The sequence below is a fragment of the Anopheles gambiae genome, chromosome 2 (genome assembly GCF_943734735.2).
Source record: "Anopheles gambiae chromosome 2, idAnoGambNW_F1_1, whole genome shotgun sequence".
Lineage (NCBI taxonomy): Eukaryota > Metazoa > Arthropoda > Insecta > Diptera > Culicidae > Anopheles > Anopheles gambiae.
Window position 1 is genome coordinate 75,001,812 of NC_064601.1, and position 23,594 is coordinate 75,025,405.

The 23,594-nt window shown below is 40.5% G+C and overlaps 1 protein-coding gene across 1 annotated transcript in view; it reads right to left on the reverse strand.

Moving 5' to 3' along the window:
• LOC1275753 (poly(rC)-binding protein 3) overlaps nucleotides 1–20,044 on the reverse strand; it is a 127,238-nt gene extending 107,194 nt beyond the window's left edge. Inside the window, exon 1 of the mRNA XM_061648854.1 lies at nucleotides 19,796–20,044. The gene's annotated coding sequence lies outside the window, so the exon portion shown is untranslated. The remainder of the gene's footprint in view (nucleotides 1–19,795) is intronic.
• Nucleotides 20,045–23,594: the final 3,550 nt, after the last annotated feature.

Genomic DNA, 23,594 nt, shown 5'->3' on the forward strand with positions numbered 1-23,594 from the left:
AAAACACGCACACACTGTTCTCGCTGAAGGAGAGCGCTATCGGGAAGAGAGAAAATGCTATTCTTACCCCGTTTACCTACACAAACCCACTCCTTTCCCGTCTCATCAAACCTACCATCGCATGCAGAAAACAGGCGAAGACATTAAGCGTTCGTGATAAGAAATAATTATTATTCTTTTATGACTCCATTTCATTCCACCACTTTTAGGGAGAAACACATCGCACACCGTCCCAAGGTGGGTCGTATGGCACGATCGTAAAGCGCCTTTGAATGCCCCTTTTGCTTGCTGGGCCCTGGGTGTACCTGTGTTATTGTTTCGCAGTTGCTTCGAGCACGCAGCGCGTAATTGAATTATTGAAAAGTATTATAAATTGAATGTAATGTACACCGGTTCACCCGGTATGTGTTACAAATAATTGTTATCGCGGGAGCCACTGTAGGGAGACAGCTCGCTGAAGTGGTTCTGTAGACCGTTTCTCGGTGCAGTGGAATTTCAATAAAACGCGATGAAATTTCTTTAGGGTGCGAAGCGGTTGAAGTACGTGGCTGTCATTAATGTTTTATTTTACTTGTTTGAAATGGCATTTAACAACAAATTTTGAAAAATTGGTATATTATATTCATTCAGGAGGGACGGCTTTGCCGTATTGCTTATTGGAAAATTATTTAATATTATATAAAAAGGGTTTTTGTTCCAAACTTTTGCAGATTATTTTCGGTTAAGTAGATTAAAGGAATGTTTAAAAATTGAATTTAATATTAAAGCTGAATACTGATTATTAATGATTAAATCCCCCGGTCTGGTGGTACAGTCGTCAACTCGTACGACTTAACAACATGCTCAATCATGGGTTCAAGCCCCGAATAGACCGTGCCCCCATACGTAGGACTGACTATCCTGCTATGGTAACAAAAGTCACTGAAAGCCAAGCTCACTTTACTAGTGGGTACAGGCAGGCCTTGACCGACAACGGTTGTTGTACCAATGAAGAAGAAGAAGAATGATTAAATCATTGGATTTTGCATTTACAAATCGTATTTTTTGCATTGCAAAATCGTGTTTTGGCAATTCGTGATATAATATCTGTAGTAAAAAAAAAAAAAAACAAATACATTTTAACCAATATTTCATGCTCATTTCATAATGAGCGTTTGCACCCATTATTTAATGCTGTTGATATAAAATAACTACAGTATTTAAAATGTATATAACTCCAGCTGAAAACTCTAAACTCATAGTAAATTTGTAATTATGATTGAAAATGCTGAGATTTTTACATTTTAATCCAAAAACGACTAAACAATTTTTTTAAAATTAGTTCTACTTTTGATATACTTTATAAATTGCAATTTTTTTTTTTTTTATTCAGGAGGTACTGTTATTTGACTTTATGTTTTTTTTTTTAATTTAACATGTTTGTTGATATATCTGGTTAACATTTGATTGGCTACTAAGAGAGGTCAGAGGTCCTCTCGTGGTTGGCTTAATTGTTTTATGAATTACTCAACGACGAATTTAATAAACAGCTAACAGCCGAAAAGCTATCAATCGACTGCATAATAACATGCTATCACAGTGTAAGCCGGAAACATTAGTTTGTTAAAAGTGTTGCATATTACTTCTTCTAATGATACTATTTTTGTAGGCAAAGCAGACAAATAATATGAATATCAAGTATTGAAATTATTAAAATTTCATTGAGTTTGTAAAAACTCATTATTTAAATACTTGATATTCATATTATTTGTGTGCTATGCCCGTAAAAAATAGTACTATTAGAAGAAGTAATATGCAATAGTTATTTTACAATGAAGTACTAGAAAAAACATGAATTTAAGAAACTTTATTATTTTCACCTAGACAGACATTTTTATTTATTTTTAATTTTCTTGTTAAAGCTATTGCCATAGCTCTCTTGAATATTAAGTAATTTTCTTAATAAGACATTCATTTTAAAGGTTATTAATTTACCTTACAAAAACACTGTTAACCCTGAAAATCAAAGCATTTTTTAAATATTGTCGCTGAAAGATTCACCCTTCATATATCATATGAAAACGGCGAATGATTGAAACAATTTTCATGTTTGAAAATGTATTCCTTGCGATTCACAGTATTAAGAAACATAAGTTTTTGCCTTTTTTAATGTAATAATATCTAATAAAGCAAAAATACTTCGAGCATTAAAATCTAAAAATAAAAAAAAAATCATTCCGGTCTGCTTCCACTGTGCAATGGCCCCTGACACATACCCCGGGCTTAGCTGTCTACTATGCAATTCTGCGCTTGAAAGAGGCATCTGGGATGTAGTCTCCATTTCATGGTAAATGTTTTGATTAATCCCATATCTGGTCATACGCTGATGAAATCGACAACATTGGTTCGTGGTTGTTCTATGGAAAGCCTTCCAAATAATAATGTAATTTTGGATTGCAGATAAATAAGACATGAAACCAAACTGATGATGGTTCTACTATCACCATCACTACTAACTAATCCAGGCCGAAGTAGTAGTGTCGTATTGGTAGTTGAATCCAATGCGTTCAGGATATCATTAATATCTGATCAAAGGTCAGCACCGACAATAGAATGGAAGTTCTGCGCATGGGTGCTGGCAGCCGCCCGGACATTCTACAGCCAGATGAGGCAATTCATCTCAAATAACATGTCCAGGCTAGTGTTGGGAATTTTGTTAAAAAAAGGAACGGAACGGAACTAGTTCATTTTTCAAAAAGAACGGAACGTGAACCTGGGTTGCAAAAGAACCGTCCCAGAGCATAGAAGCCAAACTGTCATCCAGAGGAGGGAGGGGGGGGGGGGGGAGATTTTGTTACTTGTTACAGGACATGAAAAGGCGTTTCTTCAATCTGATATCATATCTGACACCAAATCTAGATGGGTTCAACCTTTGCCCAGTAAGCTGTACCAGCTGTGCTAATATAAAGCATGCATTTATTATGTAGCATTTTTTAAACTTTTTAGATGCGATGACCATTTTCGGTCAAAGCCTTCCTGTACCACTAATAGGCTTGGCTGTCAGTTGTAGTCGCATACGCATCTAAGGCATGGACATGGCGGCCAAATATGACGAAACTCTCCAAGTCGCGATCGAGAGGCTGAGTGTAGTTGATTTCGATGCGTCGCTGTCCAAGTCGCCCATAATAGTAGTGCCGCTATCGCATATGAAGATGTAGCTATAACTTTTATTGGCGTAGGAGTCTGCCGTACGGTTCTAGCTTGGGATTTCGGGGTGCGTGTATGAATTTCACTGTTCCGAACGTACCACACTTTTTTTTTTCAAAACAGTTGAGACCGTAATGCAGAATCTTAACTTTGTAGCTGTTCTGGGTGGAACCCATCTGACACCTTATCACATGCTATGTGCATAACCAGTTTCATGTGGACAATGTGTATTCCCGAAGGAATGCCAGGTAAACATGATCTAGCATCCAAATCCTGCGTTCGTGAAGATCTATCCAAAGTTGCCAAGATTAGAGGAAAATTCCGTGTCGGGAATTCCTGGTAGGCACATTACTTATCTCCATTGTATCATCCTCCATTTCGATTGTTGGTGGATTGGTCAATAGATGTTGTACTTATTTCTCTCGTGCATAATGAAATGTTTCCCAATCTCATCATTTACGATCATCAACACACGTTCAAATGTAGGCATGGTAGCATAGACTGCACTTTGTGCAGAATTCCTAAGGTTTTCACATCAGTTTTTAGGACGATCAACAGGGAATCCACCATTCATTTCAAGGGATAATTCCGTCTAAAGATGTACTGACTTCGTAATGACATTAAATAATCAATCGAAAAATGATAGAAATGAGCTAATATGACTATAAAAAAAGATATTCATTGAAACATGAGTCATACGTTTTGTAAAATTGTAGCACTCATTTACCATAAAGCGAAATGTGCATATGTTCAACAGTGAATTTTGCAAAAACCGGTAACTGTCAGTAAAATTATTTGCTGCTTTTAAAAAACCATAATGACGTTGGGAGTTTGTGTTTCCATTGCCAAAATGCACCTAGCACGGTAATTGAAAACCCGTGTGTAGTACTGTGTGTTAATTAGTGCTTACCCATGACATCCTAACATTCGAGAAAGGAAACGGAATTGGCCGACAGCGCATTGAAAACGAATGCATTGATCTGACGTAAAATCAATATGCACTTTGGGCCATAGGCAGGCAACAGTAGCCAGCATATTAAACTAACCAACCAACCTAGACCGAATGAGTTTCCTCTTTCTTCCAACAGATGGAGAAAACCAACCATAACCGTATGTTGGCTGTAAAAACGTTCCCTTCCATCACAATCCCGTACACTGACGTAGTAATCCTGATGGCGAGCGCTATACCAAGGTGGATAATTAAACCCTCACTGACGGTGCTGATTCGTAGCTGCAATAGTCGTACAAAGCATAGTAATGTGCAATTATTTTCTTCCACAAATTCGTGGTCGCTAGTTGTAGTACGCTAATGCGAGCTACATCCCTCCGACCGGTAATTGATGTTTGGCGGTATTTTTCGCTTTTACTGCGTAGGGTAAGCTACTGATATTTCCTATAAATGTTATTGACTTATTTATATCAATTTTGCCAAACAATAGTTCATCGCAAACCGATGCGAAATCGTGTAAAAAACAACACACATAAATTATCTATGTTATTGTAAACAGTTTTAAATACACTTAGTGGAAAAAATCTCTCTGTGGTACCATCAGCTAAAGCACTTCGTTGACACATGACAACACTGACGACAGGGCTGAGATTAGTTTATCCTCTCGCTATGGACAATAGCTCCGTTTTTGTGTCTGCTTCCCACCCACCAAACCAGCTTGTCAGTGCCAGATGCTGTGGCCAACGTTTTAGTGCGACAAAATGACAAACAAAGCTATCGCAGACAAAATGAAGCGTATTGATAAGTAAATGCATATGTGCATGGGAGGTATATAGTGAGGTTATTTGTTTCACGAACGAAAGTGGGATTAACACGGTTTGAAAGGTATAGCGGTAGCAGAGCAACTCGCTGCAATTCCCACCAAGCTTAAACCACGTTTGCTGCTGTGTCCAGCTGCTGTTGGAACTGGGCTGTGTATGTGGAGCAACACGGGAGAGATCTAAATTCAATTTTCTGATAATTTGATTGAGTGGTTGTTTGCAATGTTTTTAGTAGCGAACAATGGCCGTCAATCTGTGTTTTACTAGCCCTTCACTCATCGGGACGGTGAAAATGGTAAGTTTCTGTATGTCGTTCAGTAGCTGCATGATGAAACTAGGCAAACGTTGTTTGTTATTGACGCTTTGTGGTGCATTTGCATAACCAGGTAAGTCGATCAGTGTTGACCTAGGGATAAGTATAAGGCTTTGATGTATAAGGCTAACTACAGATTTACAACAATAAATAAACGATGCTGTTTTAGTGGCATTTTTCATATTTGCAATTATATAACTTAGAAAAAGTAAGTCTGAAATCTTCAGTTACAACTGTTTTACATCGTACATGTTTCAAGATTACATAGTTGTTTAAATACCTATCGAAAGGCTAATAGGGTTTTTATGTGTAAATATTAAGTAAGTACGGTAGCGATCATAGCCTAGTAATGGCCAGAGTTCAATGAATAAGTAAAGACTATTTATAATTAAATATTTAATTAATAATTATCATCAGTCGCGCTAGGCATGAAGATCATTCTTGTCACCATTATTCAATCATTCTAGTTCTCATTCAACACTCTTTTGTTGTGAAATAGCCGCAACTGCCATAATGATATGTTTTTGAACTTGTTAAAGGTGCTGTTAACTTTAAAATTATTCTTAAAAATGCTTTCAACTTCCAGGAAATATCAATTTGCAATAAACGCATGGAAAATATAAATGGAAATAGAATGTTTAATAAGAGTGGTACGCTATTAATAAACAAACTCAGCTCTGTCCCCAATGTTTCGTGCGATAATCATGCTTATGCTGTATGTGCAGGGCGCGGGAACTGCGCTGCCTATGGCATGAGTCACATAAAGCTTACCTTTATACACCTACAAGAAACCCCCTAGAGTGTATGGAAAAGCAGAAACTGGGAAACGTCAAATAGAAGGTAGAAAAATAACCTTCAGCGTCAGCTTACCATACAAACATGCAGGACCTATCCTCCGGTAAATGCATTCATTACAATACCAACCTTTTTCAAACCACCAAGCTGTCGAGGGGCACGTTGGATGGGCCAAGAACGTACTGACGAGCTGCGCGTTTGATAAATATGTACCACAATTGCTAAAGCGCAGCCAAGCCAAGCCAAGCCATACACACATACACACACACACGGGATCATGGCACCCATGGGCTCATCCATGGAAGTACACGGCTAAATGCCGGTGCAGTGTGCTAGGCCTTGATGCTGAAGAGTGGAAGAGTGGCCGTCAGCTCACCACGAACCAGTGCCCCGCACTGCTCTGCTGTTGCACGTGGGTACATATTTACCAAAACCAAACAACGCCTGAATGCACACCGAAGCAGCGCTAGTACAAAGTCGCTGCTGCTACGCAAAGCATTCCCATTTCTCTTTCTTTCATCTGTGAGCAGTGGATAGGTCTCTCCTTTACTATTCTCCAGCGGTTCACTCTGTTTTGTCGGTTAGATTCGTAGCAAACCGATTTTCCGATTTCCATTTCCCATGGTCCTCCGCATCGTCACACCGGGGCTAGTTCATCTGTGCAGGCCAGCTCGCTACCTCATCTAAATTGTGCAGGCAAAACCTGAAAGACTGTGCAAACACTGAGGCACTAAGCATACGCCTGGCTCGTACCCTCATATGGCACTTGCATGCTGACATATTGCCCTTGTTGATGATGTTGTTGATGATGATGGCCGCCGGTGGTAGTGCTGCTGTCCCTGATGCTACTACTACTACAACAGCTACTACTACGACTACCACTACCTACTGGAACACGTTGCATAGTGCATGGACATGAAGTTGTTGAGTAGGCGATGAGAAACGCGAGCTCGTCAGTGTGTGGTTGGTTGCTATGGAAGAAGCGACTGGCGGGCGATTTTTAGACGAGTGCTGATACAAAATGAAAATGTCCAGTGGACATGGGACCGGAAGCGGTGTGAGCCAACGGGGGTGAGGCAAAAGGTAGACAACCAGGGCGCTGGCGTCCTAAGCGTTGGAATTAAAATATCTCCTTGTCAACTCTCGTTCTATTTTTATGTTCGTTTGTTTTCCCTTTTTTTTGTCGTTGGTTCTCGTGTCAGGGTTTTTTTTGTTTTGTTTGTCAGCGCCTCACTGCAACATCTCTTGACACTCGACACTCGCCTGGACAGGATTCACTACATGCTCTACAACAGCAACAGCTTCTAACGATTCTCTGTTCGCACAAGTCCTTGTCAACTTCCCCTGTCGGCAACTGGGTGCGCTATTTGGGTAGGGCACATGAGAGGAATTTCATCACAGCTAAAAAAAACGTGACACTGACTGGAACTTGCCGAGAGGATATTGCGTTTGTTTCGCATTGGACATTGGTTGGTGGGCACGCTGAGTTTGGCTCATCCAGCCGATGGAAATAACGGTGGCAGCGGGTTGGTTGAATGTTTGCACCAGCTAAATGAAACTCTCGCACTCAATCCGATGGAAAAATCGGCTTACAATCTTTCGTTTCACCGGACGTGGTACAATCCACTTGCCACCTTTTATAGGGAAGGTATACAGCATAGGACGTGGTCCGAGGTATTCAGGACAAGAGAGAGAGAGAGAGAGAGTGAGAGAGAGAGATAAAGGAGAGAGAGAGAGAGATCTCTCGAGTGAGACACAAAGACAGAGAGAGAGAGAGAGACAGGGTCATAAACAGAGCTCATGCCACGCAATCCATCATCTGCCATCAGTACAGTTCAGGCGGGCGGCTTCATCGATCTATTATATTTCTGGCTGCATTGACTACCAGGACCGGCCGTAATGTGCTTTCCCCGAGATATGTTATTATGATAATATGACGGCTTAATAATTGATAGACTCTCGACGTCACTGCAAGCCCGTTCCATGCATTGTCCTTCGCGGATAGATGCTGTCTAATGCTAGCTAATGGGTACGTGAAATCTCCATTAAGCTGGCATACATTTAACAACTTAATTAACATTCAATTGCCAGTAGAACATGCAGACTACTGGCGTAGCGAGTTCTCCGGAGGCCATCCAAGTGGTAGGTACTATCAAGTAGCGAAAAGTTCACTTGTATAAAGTTGCTGACGGTGCTCCCTGTTGACGGGACTTACTGCACGTGCATTACAAGCACCAGCTAAAGCCGAAACTCGTCCGGGGCCGAGGATTAAACAATCATGTTGCAAAGTTGTTCGTTAAGTACTCGGGTACATGGAAAACCGGTGCTTTAGGTAGGTTAAAAACTAGAATGAATAGGTTTATCACGAGTGGTAAGGGGTATGTCGAGGTAGTTTCTTATAAAATGGACATTTGTTCAAAATCAAGAAGATTGTGAAAAGAAAAGGAGTTGCAGAGGAGACAGGACCGGGAAGAGTATGATTGGAAGTAAACGTACGCAAAGTTAAGCTTTTAAGATTCTCTCCGTAAGACAGTTTAGCGGACACCTGTCTTGGGGCAAGATTACAGTAATATGGAACAAGCAGTTCAAATTGTTTGTATTTTAGATAACAAAGATAATGAAATAGTGCATGAATGTACCAATCGATGTTTTGTAGCAAAGAATTTACCGTATCACTCTTACACTTGTGTTGTTTACAAAATATGGAAAAATTGATGTATTAAACACATAATCTTGTTGCCCCTTAATGTACTTCTACCTAATCTAATTTCTAATATTTCAATTGAAGTTGCTTTTGTATTAATATTAGTAAGAGCCAATTAATAAGTTTAACAAAAAAGATATTATATGTTTTGATCTCTAGCATATGATGGTAATAATTTAAATATTGTCTCTAAATCAGCAAGCGAACAAAATTTTGCTTGCGGTGCATATATAAACATATTTTCGCACTCCTCCTCTGATATTGAGTGTATCAGTACCTTATGGTTGGATAAGTTGTTTCAACACTTCAGGTACCACTATAAAGCTTTTACACGCCCGTGTCGCTCACCATCACAAAGTGTAATCAAACATTCCATCTTTGCACGCTCGAGAATAACCATGAGAAAATGGGCAAGTGGTTGGCGTTTCAATTTCAGCTCAACCGAAAGGAATTTTACTTTCATGTTGCTGGCACAGGAATATTACGCCACTCGCTAAATCCTGCGTGATGTGGAAAAGGCAGGTGCGAGGTGTTTTCTTAGTTGGGTAAATCCTAGCCCTTGCAACAACTTACAGTGTGATGTGTGTTTGTGCGCACATCAAACATAAAAAGAGAACCTAAACCCGAGCATTGCTGTTCCTCGTTGCAAGTGAACTAGCTGCTGAGCACGATGATGCTGAAGAAAAATTGTAGACCAAGGATCGAGACCGAACGCTCGGTAGTGTCAAGTGAAGTAAAATAATATTATTTTATGGCATAATAACGATTATGTATAAATAGGCGAGCGCTCAAGCTCGAAACAGTAATGACGATAATGTCGGTAATGACGATTGCTCTGTGACCGTTTTAGGCTCCAAGCAACGCTGCTACACGCTGCTGCACGGTGCATCAGCGTGTGGTACGGTACTTCGGGCGGTGGATTTGGTTGGTTGGAAGCACTGCACTCGGCTGGATAGACGAGCGTGCGGATTACGCTCAGTGAGGTGGAAATTTTCAGCTGTATCTGCTTCGGAACAGGCAGCACATCGTGCGGTGTGGCGTAGCATAAGGGATGAAGGTAAAGCTTCCGCGCGAGGACGAAAAGTACCGGGATCCAGGCGTAAGGTGCCCGTGCGGTTGACCCGCCGGAAGGGTAACGTGCGGTTTTTGTCCATCCGATTACGCTTTATCATAAGAGCGTGACTAAGCACTGGGGCGAGAGTGGTGAACTTGAACAGCTTTTGCGAGCTTTGCGACGGCTCGTGTAGGAAGGTGTCACTACGCTCTACAGAACGCACAGTCTAGCCGAAGCGTTCACCGTACTGGCATAGGCATGGTGGTAGATATGATGCCTCTGCCGTTATTGCTTGCCGCGTTGAGCATAAAGCATGTCTCTTTTGCTCACGCAGCTGATTAGGGAAGCAGGTCGGTGAGATTACACCAATTGAATTTTTCAATGTTGATTATCTACTGCATGTGCACCGACTGTACTGTGCCAATCAAATTCCATTCGGCAAACTGCTCCCTGCTCTTCATGGCAAAACTGCATCGAATGGAACGGTCTCTGAAGTGTCGTGCCATGAAGAGCAGTAATTAATTAGAATCATATCATATTTCCAGCACTGGAGGCAACTCATCCGAACGATGACCGGGTGTGTGTGTATATGACCGACAAGCGTGCTGGTCGTCGGTGAGAGTGATAGGTAAGTACGTGCAATTAATTCACTGTCACCGCATCGACTGTTCCATCATCAAAATGTACCCGTAGGTAAATTGAGTCATACATAGGTTCCATCGTTTCTATTTGCCCTTGGATACGAATGGCAAGACTAATCAGCTGGCAACGCGAGGAATGTAGAATTACATCTTAAATAGTAGTTTGCTAAATGCTATTTCGTAGCTGAATGTTTCTTACAAGGGTTTATAGCCATACATGCTTAATTGGCTTGCAAATTCGAATGTATTAGATTGGTTGGAACAATATGAAATGTCATTAATTTAACCAAAACAATACTCCTGTTCTCTGAAACATGTTGAAGCCTTCTATAGCCCGGTCCAACACATTATTCTTCAATTAGTTTGGATTGACATTCATTCCAAAAACTATTTAGAAGACCTACAATTAAAATCGTTCATCATATGTTGTTACGCACACAAACAGGCGCAGAAGACGCCGACTGTATCGCAATGAGAAGAACGTATCAATCAAATCGTAGCAAGTGACATCTTTATTCATCAAATTGTAAGCTTTAATACTAATAATACTAAATGCTAATCTACTATTTTGCTAACGAACCATTGGTGAACTGTTGTTTCCGATCCATTTTCTTGCCTGTTGGCATGTTTATTTGGTTTATATTTCATATTTCATATTTTAACGTCGCAGGCCCATGGCAAATTACACGTACGGTGCATTTCACAAGTAATTAATTTAGATATCATTATCAGGTATCATGACATGTTTGGTTTCATGCGTCAATTCGACTTACAAATAGAACTTTACATCAGGCAAATGTGTGTTAAAATGTTATATGTTAAATTATATTAGGTCTGTAACCTTTAAATCACGGGGCGATACCATGGTAGAGTCGTCAACACACGCAACGTAGCAACATGCCCGTCGTGGGTTCAAGCATCGTATGTATCGTCCCCCTTAGCAATGACTGGCGAATACCCGGCTACGTGGTACCCAAATGAGCTTTGGAAATCTTTATACACTGGCATGACCGCGGGGGTCGTATAGCCAAAATGAAGAAAAACCTTTTAATGTCCATCATATTTCAAAAGATGTAAAAAAGTAAGACTATTGTTTTGTAGACTTGGTCTCGAATTTAAACAAAACTTAAACATATAAGAGATATCTATTGTAACTGTAAATGTTGGTAATGGTAATATAAATAAAGAATATTAGATATTGTGGGTCTTTTTCATTCTATCAAGTTCACGGAATGTTGTAAAAGACCATGCGTCTCCATAAACAAAAATGGCGAGAATCAACATGTAAAACTTACGCACGGAGGTAGCAAAATATGATAAGGTTAAATATAAATTATTGTGCTATCGAAATCGTTGAAAATTCAAATATTTTTAATTTGTTTGATTTTTTTCTTTCGTAATGCACGGGCAATTATTATTTGTAATTATTTGTAATGCATTGCTGTATTGTACAGGCTACTCATAGAAAACAAATTGGTCATCCGTAGGGTGTGACAGCTTAATGAAAATATTTTTAAAATTGTCACCACAATCTTCACCATGGGATGTCAATCTGTCGCACAGCAGAACCTTGCAGATTGTTGTTTTTTTGTTGTTGCCCGCAGTACTTTTCCCTCCCATTTGAATGGAAAGCCAAATTACATCGCGTACCATAAGGATGCAAAATTCAATGAAAAATATACAATCCACTCGGAAGTAAAAAAACGAACTGCACGCTTGACATCAGGGGACAAATTCACTCAATTAACTTTTGGAAAGTGCCGGTACGATACGGTGCGGTGTTTATGGCACTGTGCAGAATCTTTTCCATCATGTTTATTGAGCGACCTACCGCTCCTGCTGATCCTGCGCGAAAGCTGTCACTGAGACATAAAGCTTGGGCAACGTGGCAGGTAGCGTGGCTGGAGCAAGAAGCCTGGGGTAGGACTTTTGATATATTTTTCATGCAATCGCGCCTGTATGTACCGCTTAGGTTGTTCCTCGAAATGAAACAAATTGAACGCTAGCGTCCTTCTGGTTTTTGAAGTAGCGAAACACTTTGATGGAATGTCAAGCATGCAGAGCAGCTGCCGTCTAGCTGCTGGGCTGTTGTATATTTGCCTCACTTTATCCGTGTTCAGCCCACATGAAAATGTCAAGTATTTTGTTGTGTTAATATATCTTCTTTGGCTTGCCGAATGGGATTTTCTTATCATCGCTTCTGGATGGGCTTTACATGGCAAAGCATAAATAAAAATCTTGTCTTAACATGGATTCTGATGTTGTCGTTGTTTTTTTTTATTGACGAACAGAGATAGAGACGTCAAACATCATGCTAAAACAATCTATCATCAAGTACTTCAAGATTATGTACTTGCTTCAGTGTAATTAATAACCCTCTAGTTATTAAATTAATGATGTAGGAAAAGTTAATGACTTATATGCAACATTGCCAAAAACCAAAGCGCTAAATGTAAATCCAAAAACTCTCTCAATAAAGACGTCCTTAAATCTGGCAAAGATTTTCCTCCTACAGCAAATGTGTCATACGTTGTAAGTGCCAACGTATGACACATTTGCTGTAGGTACGCGTAACCATACCGAATAGTAGCGTACTAACAATGTTCATTTGCCGAAATAGACAGAAAAAAGGTAGGATAACAAAATAGCACCAACCCAACAAATGCTGCGTGGGAATTTGTTTGGAAAGGGTAAACGTGTGCCTAATGCTTGTTGGTGTTTGTCTTGCTGGCAAAGGATGGTAAGAGACCTGCTCGGCGAGGCCGTTTTGCAAACATCAAATTGACGCAAAACGAAATGAACTGAGTTAAAATGAAGCAAAATAAACATGAAGAGAAGAAAAAAACACACGTAGAAATAAAATAAACCATTACCGCTACCCCAGCCTCCGGGTGGTGACCCAATGCCGCCCGTGTCGTATGTGAGATGAACACCCCAACGCCAAAGTACGTTTCAATAAGTCATTCCCATCTCTGATTACCGACCATTTGGGGCCTGATAAAAAATTCAGCAGGGTAACATTCAATCAGCTAACAAATTATCCGTAGAGAAGTTATTATTTTCTAAGGTTTACTTTCATGCCGATAGCCGCATTGTAAAGTGGTGAAGGGCTGTGTATGTGTTTGTTTGGGATAGATTCCCCAGATACTTCGGGCATCATTGCTAGTGGTGTGCATAAATTTGTGTCGTACTTTACTGTTCACCGTCTGTAGTGCTTTGTTTGTGGCGGTCGCACTCTGGAAAAGTATGGTGAGTTGATGGCCAAAGTAATGTGAAAATAAGAAGCACCTTAAATTATTCGCGGTTTTGGACCAATGTTTGTTTGAATGGTTTTAAGCCCTTTGATATGAGCTTAAGTAATTCAGCGTACGCAATTGTCATATGAATATTACAATTACAATTTTCCCTCATATAAACCACATTGTATGACACGCAAACGCCATTGAAGGTTGCACTTGGAGCAGTTAGTAAACAAATTCTTTGTTGCAGTAATTATTTGCACAAAGACCGCTTACGGGATTACGTTTTTCGTGCGGCAAGCACTATGGTGCTCGTATGTTTAATACAGGAATGGTTTGTTTGTGTGTGTGTATGTTTTATGCTCACTCTCATTGTTACTGAATATCCTTTTCTACCGGCAGATCCTTTCAAAATCGACACCAGGTTGTGCTGCTACAGACGTTGTAGCAGAAATAAAAAAGCATACCTCACGTATACCCTTCACTTCGGTACCCTTCCCAGTGGATCGACCAGCGGAGCCTGTTCCTTTTTTTGCACCGACCATATTTTTCGTTAAAAAAGTATATTTACGCATACTGAATATTTAATGCCCCGCAGAGGTTCGCTCGCAACGTAACGGACGCCAAACGGCGGTGGACTTCGCGCAACGAAATGGAGCAAGCAGCAGCGCTACCACCAAGCAACCGGCCGGGCTGCTGGTGAGGATCTGCTTTCTTTTGCCGAGGTTTGTCCGGATGACTTGATTCTTACGGCACTGTTCGACAGTACCAAGGCGCACAAAGCGTTCCACTTTCCTGCCAAGGGCGCCCCATCAGCGTTGGCGCTGCAGGAAGCTGCCAGTACGGTGAATCCGGGTCCACCTGCTTTATTTTTATTTTTTCTTTGAACGCACGAGAGCAAAGAAAGGATCCTTTGAGAGTAGATTACACAGCGGGCGGGCGAGCGTTCAGCGGAAGTCAGAGATCAGAGAGACGTTTGTTGTTGTTGTTGCTCGTGTGTTTGTCAGTTTTACAGCTCCGCACAAGGGGTAGAATCCTTTTCCAGTGGGTTTCAGTGGGTGCAATGGCGGATACCAGCCGGTCGGGATGGTAAGGATCGAAAAAGGAGCAAATTTGGTTACAATTTACACTATAATTCGAAATAATAAATATTTCTCCACCGCCCGTATCCACACCGTAAGGGGAGAACCATTTTATTCAAATTGATGCTTTGATGAAATTGAATATTCGCACGACCGGTGTTGTTTCGGGAGCGGGGTTGCTTTTGTATTCATGACTTTGGTGCAATATATGTGCGAAGGGAGAGATAAAATATGATACGAATGAGATGGATGTTGGTCGAAGTGGATGAAAGTTCGGCAGTCTCTGGCGTGAGTCGTGGCTTCGTAAATCTGGTCGTCAACGTATGTTTGGTTGGGTTATTGAAAACTTTTGAAACTTTTGAAATGGATCTTGTTATTATTTATTCTGGTCTATATTTATGCAAGCACGTATTATATTTTCTATGTTTCTACAAAGTGATACCAAGTAAATACGCCAAACTTCAACCTTTTTTAAGCGTTGTACAGTAGGTGACCGCTAACTGGATGTGTTTTACTGCAGTTTTTTTAACTGGAAATTCACTAACTGGAATGATTCTCCGTTAAAAAAACACAGAAATGTTAAACCGTGTAACATCTTACGAAGAGCAATTCATGGCAATTGTGCATTTTTCTCACAAATTTGACCGCTCACTTCGATGAATTATGGGAAAAGTAAATATGTTTTAATATAATTACATTGATTTTTTTACAAATATGTTAAAATAAAATTTTATTTTAAACGTTATTTGGAATACATTTTAGACTTGACATTAAGTATGATTGTTTTTAGTAAAATACAATCAAAATATAGATTCGTTACTTATTACTTATAGAATACATTCTCTTTACTGTGACAAATGCAATCTGATTAAATGATGATAAAAAATAACAACAAAACCATAAATAATGTTAAACTAAAAACCCTATCCCACAATATTATCCGGGTGCAAAACTAAACCATTTCTCATGGATAAAACCGATCAGGTATCGGTAAAATAATACTAATTCTTTCCAAATTTCAATGGCATTGTTGAAATTACTCGGAGAAGTAAAATTTCGTACATCCCCTCTAAGTAAAAATCACTCCACCCAATGAAACGCCTCGAAACGTAACTTGAACGGCATGGAACAGCCTATCAAAGGATAATCAAAATGGACAGACAGGTAGCTGCTGCGGTGAGCTGCTTTGACGTATCATGGGAAGTAAGACAATACAACCGCGCTTGAAATACGAGCCTTATTGGAAGTTCTTGCTGAAGAACCATTGATGTCTAATTTAAGGCAACTGGCGGAGAGCATCTATCTTTCTTTCCGAATGTAGCATACGGCAAGCGGTTCACCGAAACCCATGTTTATCACTTTTCCTTCAATACTTCGGTTTCCTGTTACTCGAGTATGCAAATCAGACAAAGAAATTCCGGGCAAGCCGGTCGTTGAGGTTGTCGGTCTCCAACCGGAGCGACACCGTCGTCAACTTCGAAGGGTGAGTTAATTTCTTCTCGAAAGGAATTTGCTGGAACTAATTATTGAACAACAAAGCTGGGCCTAAAAAAGTGTGATCTGCTCCAGCACGAACTGCTTGAACGGAGCGAATCTAAATCTTTCCTGAAGAAATGTGACTGTAAATAGCAGGAAGACTTTTCAATCAATGGCAGTGGCATGGGTAGGGGATTAATCATTTACGGGAATAATCGGGATGACAAAGAAGGTTTAAATTTAGACTTTCGAAGGCGTAGAATGTGGTTTAAGTGCTTTCGGTATCGATTTCATTTGCTTCTTCGCCTTGGATCAGGCGCAACGAAAAATTGCGTGAAGATGGAGAAGGATAAAAGGAAAAGCCAAAATAGAACACAAATTCATCGACAAAGTTCAGGTAACTTGCGTTACTTTTGACGGGTTTATTGCAAAATATTGATTTACTTTTGGAGACGACTATGGCGAAGGAAATGGACGCTTGCGGAAGGACCGGAAAATGAGCAGCTTTTTCACATTTTTCGCTTGGTGAGTTTGTGTGTTGCCAAAAAAATAAAGAAGGAAGAGCAGAAAGTAAAGAGCCCAAACTGAAATCATCAAAGGGAGACCACGTTTTGCCTTCTGGGAGACGGTTTCGTGAGTGTTTCATTTTGGTAAGATTTTTCAAAGCCCACAGTCTTCTTGGTGGTATGCTTAAAGACTACCCACCATTGCTGTCGCTCGATACCTTTGGTACGGGGAAGCAAAAGCATATCTATTTTATGGCTTAGATGTTTTCTCAACTACGCGACGTAGTCTTGCGGGAATAGATTTTTCCTTTTTCCACCAGTGAATCCGTCAGATCCGTGCCAATGAAGTGATGTAATGTAATGGGCCAATGAGGTGGATAAGAGCTGGAGGACAAGCAGCAAGATCTGGCCGAACCTCAAACCGGTCTCGGAAGGGACGGAGCAAATGGAAGAAATATTTGTGATGGGAAATTTGTGTACTCCACCAAGAGCGGCTCCTTTTCATCTTGCAATTTTTGCTCAACCTTCCGGAGCTTTCCCATAGGTCGTTGGGTAAAGGTGGGCTGACGACTTTCGGACCCATACACAAACTGACGTCAGGTTGTGCTTACCTTTCGACTTTCTCAACCCGAGGGGGTGGTCGGAGACTTTGAATGGGGGATGGAAAGCGAGAGAGAGAGGGAGCGGGAATGGTTGTTTTATGGACAAACCTAGCGCAAGACAGCAAACTTAGAAAGTCGTTTCACAGGCTAGAGCATTCCATTTCCACTTCGATCAATTCTTCCCGCATTCTCGTGCTCGCTTCATAACCCACTATTCCCACCCGAACCGTGCTGATCCGGCTACAAAGGTGCGCTTTTTCTTTTTATCTCGACCATGAAACACCTTTTGCCGGTGCAAATCCGCCGCGTGGTTGCGTTAACCATCCGTACCATCACCGTTCTGTACCATAATCAGAACCGGGATCGAACCGTTGCAGAACGGTCCATTGCCCTCGTGGCTAGGGAACGTTGGGCACAATCGACGGAAGAAAGCCAACGGTTCCGCAGGGCATTTGTACTGCTAGGCTGCTAGGCAGAGGTACGGAAAAAATCCCAACAGCACCGATACCAAGATCACAAATGTGCAATGCCGCAACTTGAAAGCGTAGAAAAGAGCAACCGGAGCCAGTTCTCACACTGATTGCTACTTGCTGTGCGCGCCTTCGTTGGCGGACCATTTACGGCTGGACGGAAACGCTATCGTAAGGGAATGGAAGCGGGAAAGGAAGTGAGGTGAAAAACAAACCAACGAACCAACCAGTAAGAATGAGGAGTGAAAATAATAATAAATCTATAAATATCACGGATTACGGCAAGAAATTTGCTTCCTCCGATTGCTCTGTATCTCGGGGGCGAATATCCTTCTTTCTTTATCAGCACGATTCGAAACGGTTCGTTTCGCCGTCGATTTGATTACCATCCAGCGATATTTAAGCCTGGCTGCACTAACGGCACGTTAAAGTAGGTGCAAACGTGGAAATGGTAAAATCTCAGCGTACGATATCGAGAAATCAGTTCGACCTGGAACACGTTCATCAAACCGGTGAAATGCTTGCTGAAGGTGGTGTCGGTACCTGCACACCCCTTTTTAATGGTGCAATTTGTTAGCGAAGAGGTTGCAAAATGATGCAATGCAATGGAAGTCGTTGGATGATGTGTTGGCAGTTTACGTTTTACGGGTTCTTTAAACTGACTACTCATTGATAGTTTTTGCGTTTATATGCTCCATATATTTAATTTACAGTTTTCTAATGCCGTTACAACATGATTTGTAAGGATATGAGTTTTATACTGATCCGTGCTGCAATTCACTTCTAAGTTTTGTATCTTTTACCTTGGTTTTGGTTGATGAAAGGCATTAATATTTTGGGTAAGGTAAGGAAAGGTATGATTATACATAAAAAAGGCTTACCTCGAACATCAAATCCCAATTGGTCTCAAACATGATCTTACAGACAAATATATTGCTTTATTTCCAGTTGTAAAAGCAATGAAGCGCACCACTATCCTTAATTGCTTTAAAAGTTGTATCGTTTTTTTATTATCAAAACATTACCACGTTCAAATTATCGGTCTTCTACATTATTTGCCAACATGAAAGGCCAATGAACAGAGCACTTACAAAACAAAAAACAAAAAGGTTCGCACACTTTGAACAACACTTCATTATCCTTTTTGCAATATTACCTTTGGTGTAATACCTGGTTCTAGGCACACTAAGGGTCTACCATTGGATATTTATTGTGTCACAGTAATCGATTGGTGTACGATAAAAGTAATCCATTTAAAGGAGTTATTTCGCACGAAATGGCCACCAGCACTAAACGATTTTGACACAAACAACTTCCGACCATTAGACTGTTTTGTAGGCAGCACGTGTCTATGGCATTAGCGAACGTGTTGGGTTTTGTGTGGAAGTTTCCTTCCCTACCGATGATTGTGCACGTGTTAATGTTTATTACATAGTTTGTAGAGCGGTGGACAACGCATTTGGGAAGTGTGGCGGATGATTTTGGTAAATAAGATCAATTATTTATTGGTTCACTGTTAGTACGATTTTTGACTGTGTTTCTACACGTTAGGTTGTGTTATAAATTGTTTGCATTGTTTTGTTCATTATTACCAATTTTGAACTACACTGAACACAAATACAACTTCAAATATATGCGATACGATTTAAAAATAGGATTTTTTTTTCAATTCACAGCTCAATAGAATCAGATTCTCCGTATTCTCCGTTCAGATGCAGTTATACAGATATGCTATGCGTTTTCAAGAACTCCACAATTTCCAGCACTATATTCAATCACGTGGTTTGTTCGCGTTTTTACGAGAAAAAGATTGGCTGTAGTTAAACTCGCGGAATATGAATTATCGCACTGCCTGCCTGTGGTCAAGGAATCGAATAATACGATGCCAAAACCGAGGACTGCCCTTTGTAATGACCGGTGAGCATATAGCTATCAGCAAACAATCAACTATACCAACCCGAGCTTGCACAGGAATGCACGAGGAGAAACCGTAATTCGGTCGAATCACTATTACACGGATGTGGCTGCTGCTGCTGCTCGCGCTATGGAGCGTTGGCGGGTTGGGTGACTGGTTGGCTGACTGGTCGGGAGGACGATGTAATGGGATTGTAATGGAAACTGTTGTGGTTTTGTTGGTTTGGCGGAATAAGAAAATTTATCAAAAGCGTTCAGCGCGCGCGGCCGTACGGGTCAGAACTGCACAGAAGACTGAAGCGTTCGGATCGACCGAGAAGGAAATCTCATCTCACCCAGCACACTAACTTCAGCATCCAAGCTGGGGAGACCGCCCCACCACCACGATTTCACCTGCTCGTCCAGCGAGTTGCCGTGTAGCGTGTAACGTGCTGGGCACCTCCATGCGCCTCCATCGTTGGGTTTCACTCCCGCCAGCAAGAGCAAGGTGCTTCGTTTTTCGTCTCTCTTGTTTTCTCGCATCTCGTATTTTTATTGCTTCAGCCACATGGTTTGCCAACGTTCGGCTGGGATGCTCGGCCGTACGTCGGTCGTTTTTATCCCCTCGCCGCCTTTTCGGCCTGTTCGGCCATGCATCGGCAGCCATCAGCAACCCACAGGAAGCCGGTTTTTCTGCCTGTTAACTTCATTTGCCCGTAACACCACGTCGTCGTGCCTTCGACGGTGTAATACGGTGTGTGAGCGAAATGCACGATGCGAGGCTGTGAGCGAAACAGAGCGCGAGTAACGAAGCGAGCGGTTAAACGGAAAACATCCCGCCAAACAGCCCTGCACGGTGAGCGGGAAAAGCTCTCACACCGGGCATCCTACTTCGGGTAAAGCTCCGATCGGAATGTGAAGGAGAGGACAAAAAACAGCTGTCAATTTTGCGTGCTCAATGCACAGTGTATGGGAGAGAGTGAGAACACCGGACGTCGGCACGTTGTACCTCGTGGTTTGGGATGGCGCTTTTCTGCACTGGTATTGGTGTCGGCGAGTGGTGATTTCTGCTTTTACTTGCTTCGTTAGCTGACGACGGTGGTGTACGATTACCGATTGCCATACAGGTGTGTGCGCTGTAAATTTACAGCATAACCAAGCAACAGAACGGCACTTTTGAGTTTGTATGTAAGCAAAAGCAGGATGCAGGATAGAAAGTGCAATAGTCTAATAGTTCGAGGAAGGGCCGGGACGGAACGATGAGAACCCCGAAACAATGTAGGGAAACCCGTCCCGAATACCGAGCAAAGAGTTATGTGCAGCATCGTCTGTCTCGTGATATATCCCTCGCTCTTTCCAAACGCTTCCTCCTATCCCTGTTCCTGCAGTTTCCCGCTTCTGATTGCTCGCAAGACATGCATTTTCACTTCGAGAGTCTATCACTTTCCGCACATTGCCACCAGCCTTCCTGACCGTAAATGCGTTTGTGGAATGATTTCGCTTGTAAGTTATTTCAACCAAATTGTTTTGCATACGTCAACCGTCAACCGGATGGGAGAGAACCGGTTTCAGGATACACGGGAGAGGGAGGAATTTTTAGAAATGAGTGATTGGAGTCTGCAGGGAAGGAACTACATGGTGTGGCGTGAGAAAGGGGGTGGCAAGCTGACGCAGTACATGTTTGTGCGAGTCGCGGAAATTAACTGTGGAAAGCTAATCGATGAGCACTGAGATTTTTTTTCCTTCTAATTCTGTCATATACACTTTCTTTCAATGCATACAAAGCACATCCAAACGGTCGCTTAGGTACGATCAAGTTGCGTGTAACATCACCTCTAAATGGGATATCTGTCAAATGTTGATGTTGGGCAATTTAGACCTTTTAGCTTTATCATGATAGAGGTTGTATAGGTGCGATTTTCAGCCAAAATATAGCTATCTTTCGTGTAGTTTAAGTAGTTAGTGTATGTTTCGTGTAGTTTGAAGCGATAAGTTTTAGTCACTAAATTAATTATTTGATTTGATTAAGACTAAAGAACGTAATATTGTATCTTTTTTAAGTATTCTTAAATTTGAACTGAACATTTGTATTTAAAAATTGATGTGTTAGACTAGTACAATTTGCTGTGTTTTTGGGGACTATCTGTACAGTAGAACCCCTCATAACGAATTCAATCCGTTCCAATTACTCAATCGTTACGCGAGTTAATGTATTTTCGGTTTAAATGATGCGAACACTTCGTGTTCCAGATTCTAACTGTTTTTATATGAATATGAATATGAATATGGTGCTTGGCTATAGCTATTGGTGAATATAGTGGTATGTCACATACACATAGGATGGTTAACTCGCGTAAAACTCATTATGCAGTAGGTTCTTTTTATATATGCATCACAACTATACGGAACACCTCCAAGATTCTTAGTATTGAAATTCTTGTCTTCATGAGCAAGTAGATCAAGAATTCATGCAAGAACACACCATTCAAGACACCTCACACTTGTGAAACACACACTTTTTAGAGAACACTACACATTAAAATCAACGTCCAGCCCACTTCGACAGCCGAAGCCGAAGAAAGCCTCCAATATTGTCAAATAAGAAGGAAAGAAATGAAGCTATTACACTGAAGACACTACCTCACTTACTCTACTTTTCGATAAGCGCAGCAACACTCTCAGCTCCACTATTTTAAAGAGTTATCTATCATAAGAATATTCGTAGAGCATTTAGATTAGCTCGTTATGCGATTATCAAGAGCTCGTTATCAAGAGTACTCATTATGAAGGGTACCACTGTAGTTCAAAATTCAGTTTGGCTGTAAAAACTTGTTGTAGTACATAAGCTAATTGTAGTACATAAGTGGTTAAAATGGAGGATAGTAAGAAAACATGAATACTTTTTTGGCAATGTTATGCGATAGCTATAGTACAAGTTAAATTTGCAAAATTGTTTCAGAGCTGAACAAATCATAAATAAATATAAAAAATAACATATATACTTCTTTTTGGCCGTATTCTGATATTGATTACTTATATTATAAAAAACGATTTTAATTGTTTTTTTTTATGTGTCACGTACTAATAAGTAATAACTTTACTTGAAATCCATCGAATAATACCATTAAAACAGAAAAAAAACAAAAAGAAATTGGATATTGTTTCTTTTTTTTATTAAATTGAATGAAGTATCTTACACAAAATGTAAACAAACCGACTGAACAAGATGTCAAGCGTTTTCAAACACGATAAAAACGTTGTCTTCTTATTTTTATTTGTATTATTTATTCTTTACAGATGAATCGACCAGATGATTTTGCATCAAACAATCATTTTCTATTTTTCAGTTGAACTTCTTGTATTACAACAAAAACTAGGTGTTAAACTTTAGTACAAAAAACGAAAAAAAATAGAAGGAGCTTTTTTGTTTTGGTTGACAAAATAATTCTAGTTTAGCGGAAATCTTCAATCATACACGTAGTAACCTAAGCACACAGGTAACACCGATGTTATTTTACCTTTTTTCTGGTTAAATTTCTTATTTATATTCTTTTTTGATAGGCCATCATGCTACAATAAGCCTATATAGAAATATTATTAACTTGTTTAAAGCTATGTAAAGCTAGTCCAAAGGTGTTACGTAAAATTGTCTTAAGAAATTTTAAGACATAGAAGACATAGACTTTGGAGGCAGCAGCCTCCAAACTACTGCCTACAGGCTGGACCTATAATGCGGCCCATAATAGCTTTGTAAACATTTGAATAAATATATAATGGTCTATTGACTTATAATTATAACTTATTAATAATTAATTTTGATTATTTGAATCTAAGTTTCAATGTTGACATTTTAAAAACGAGTT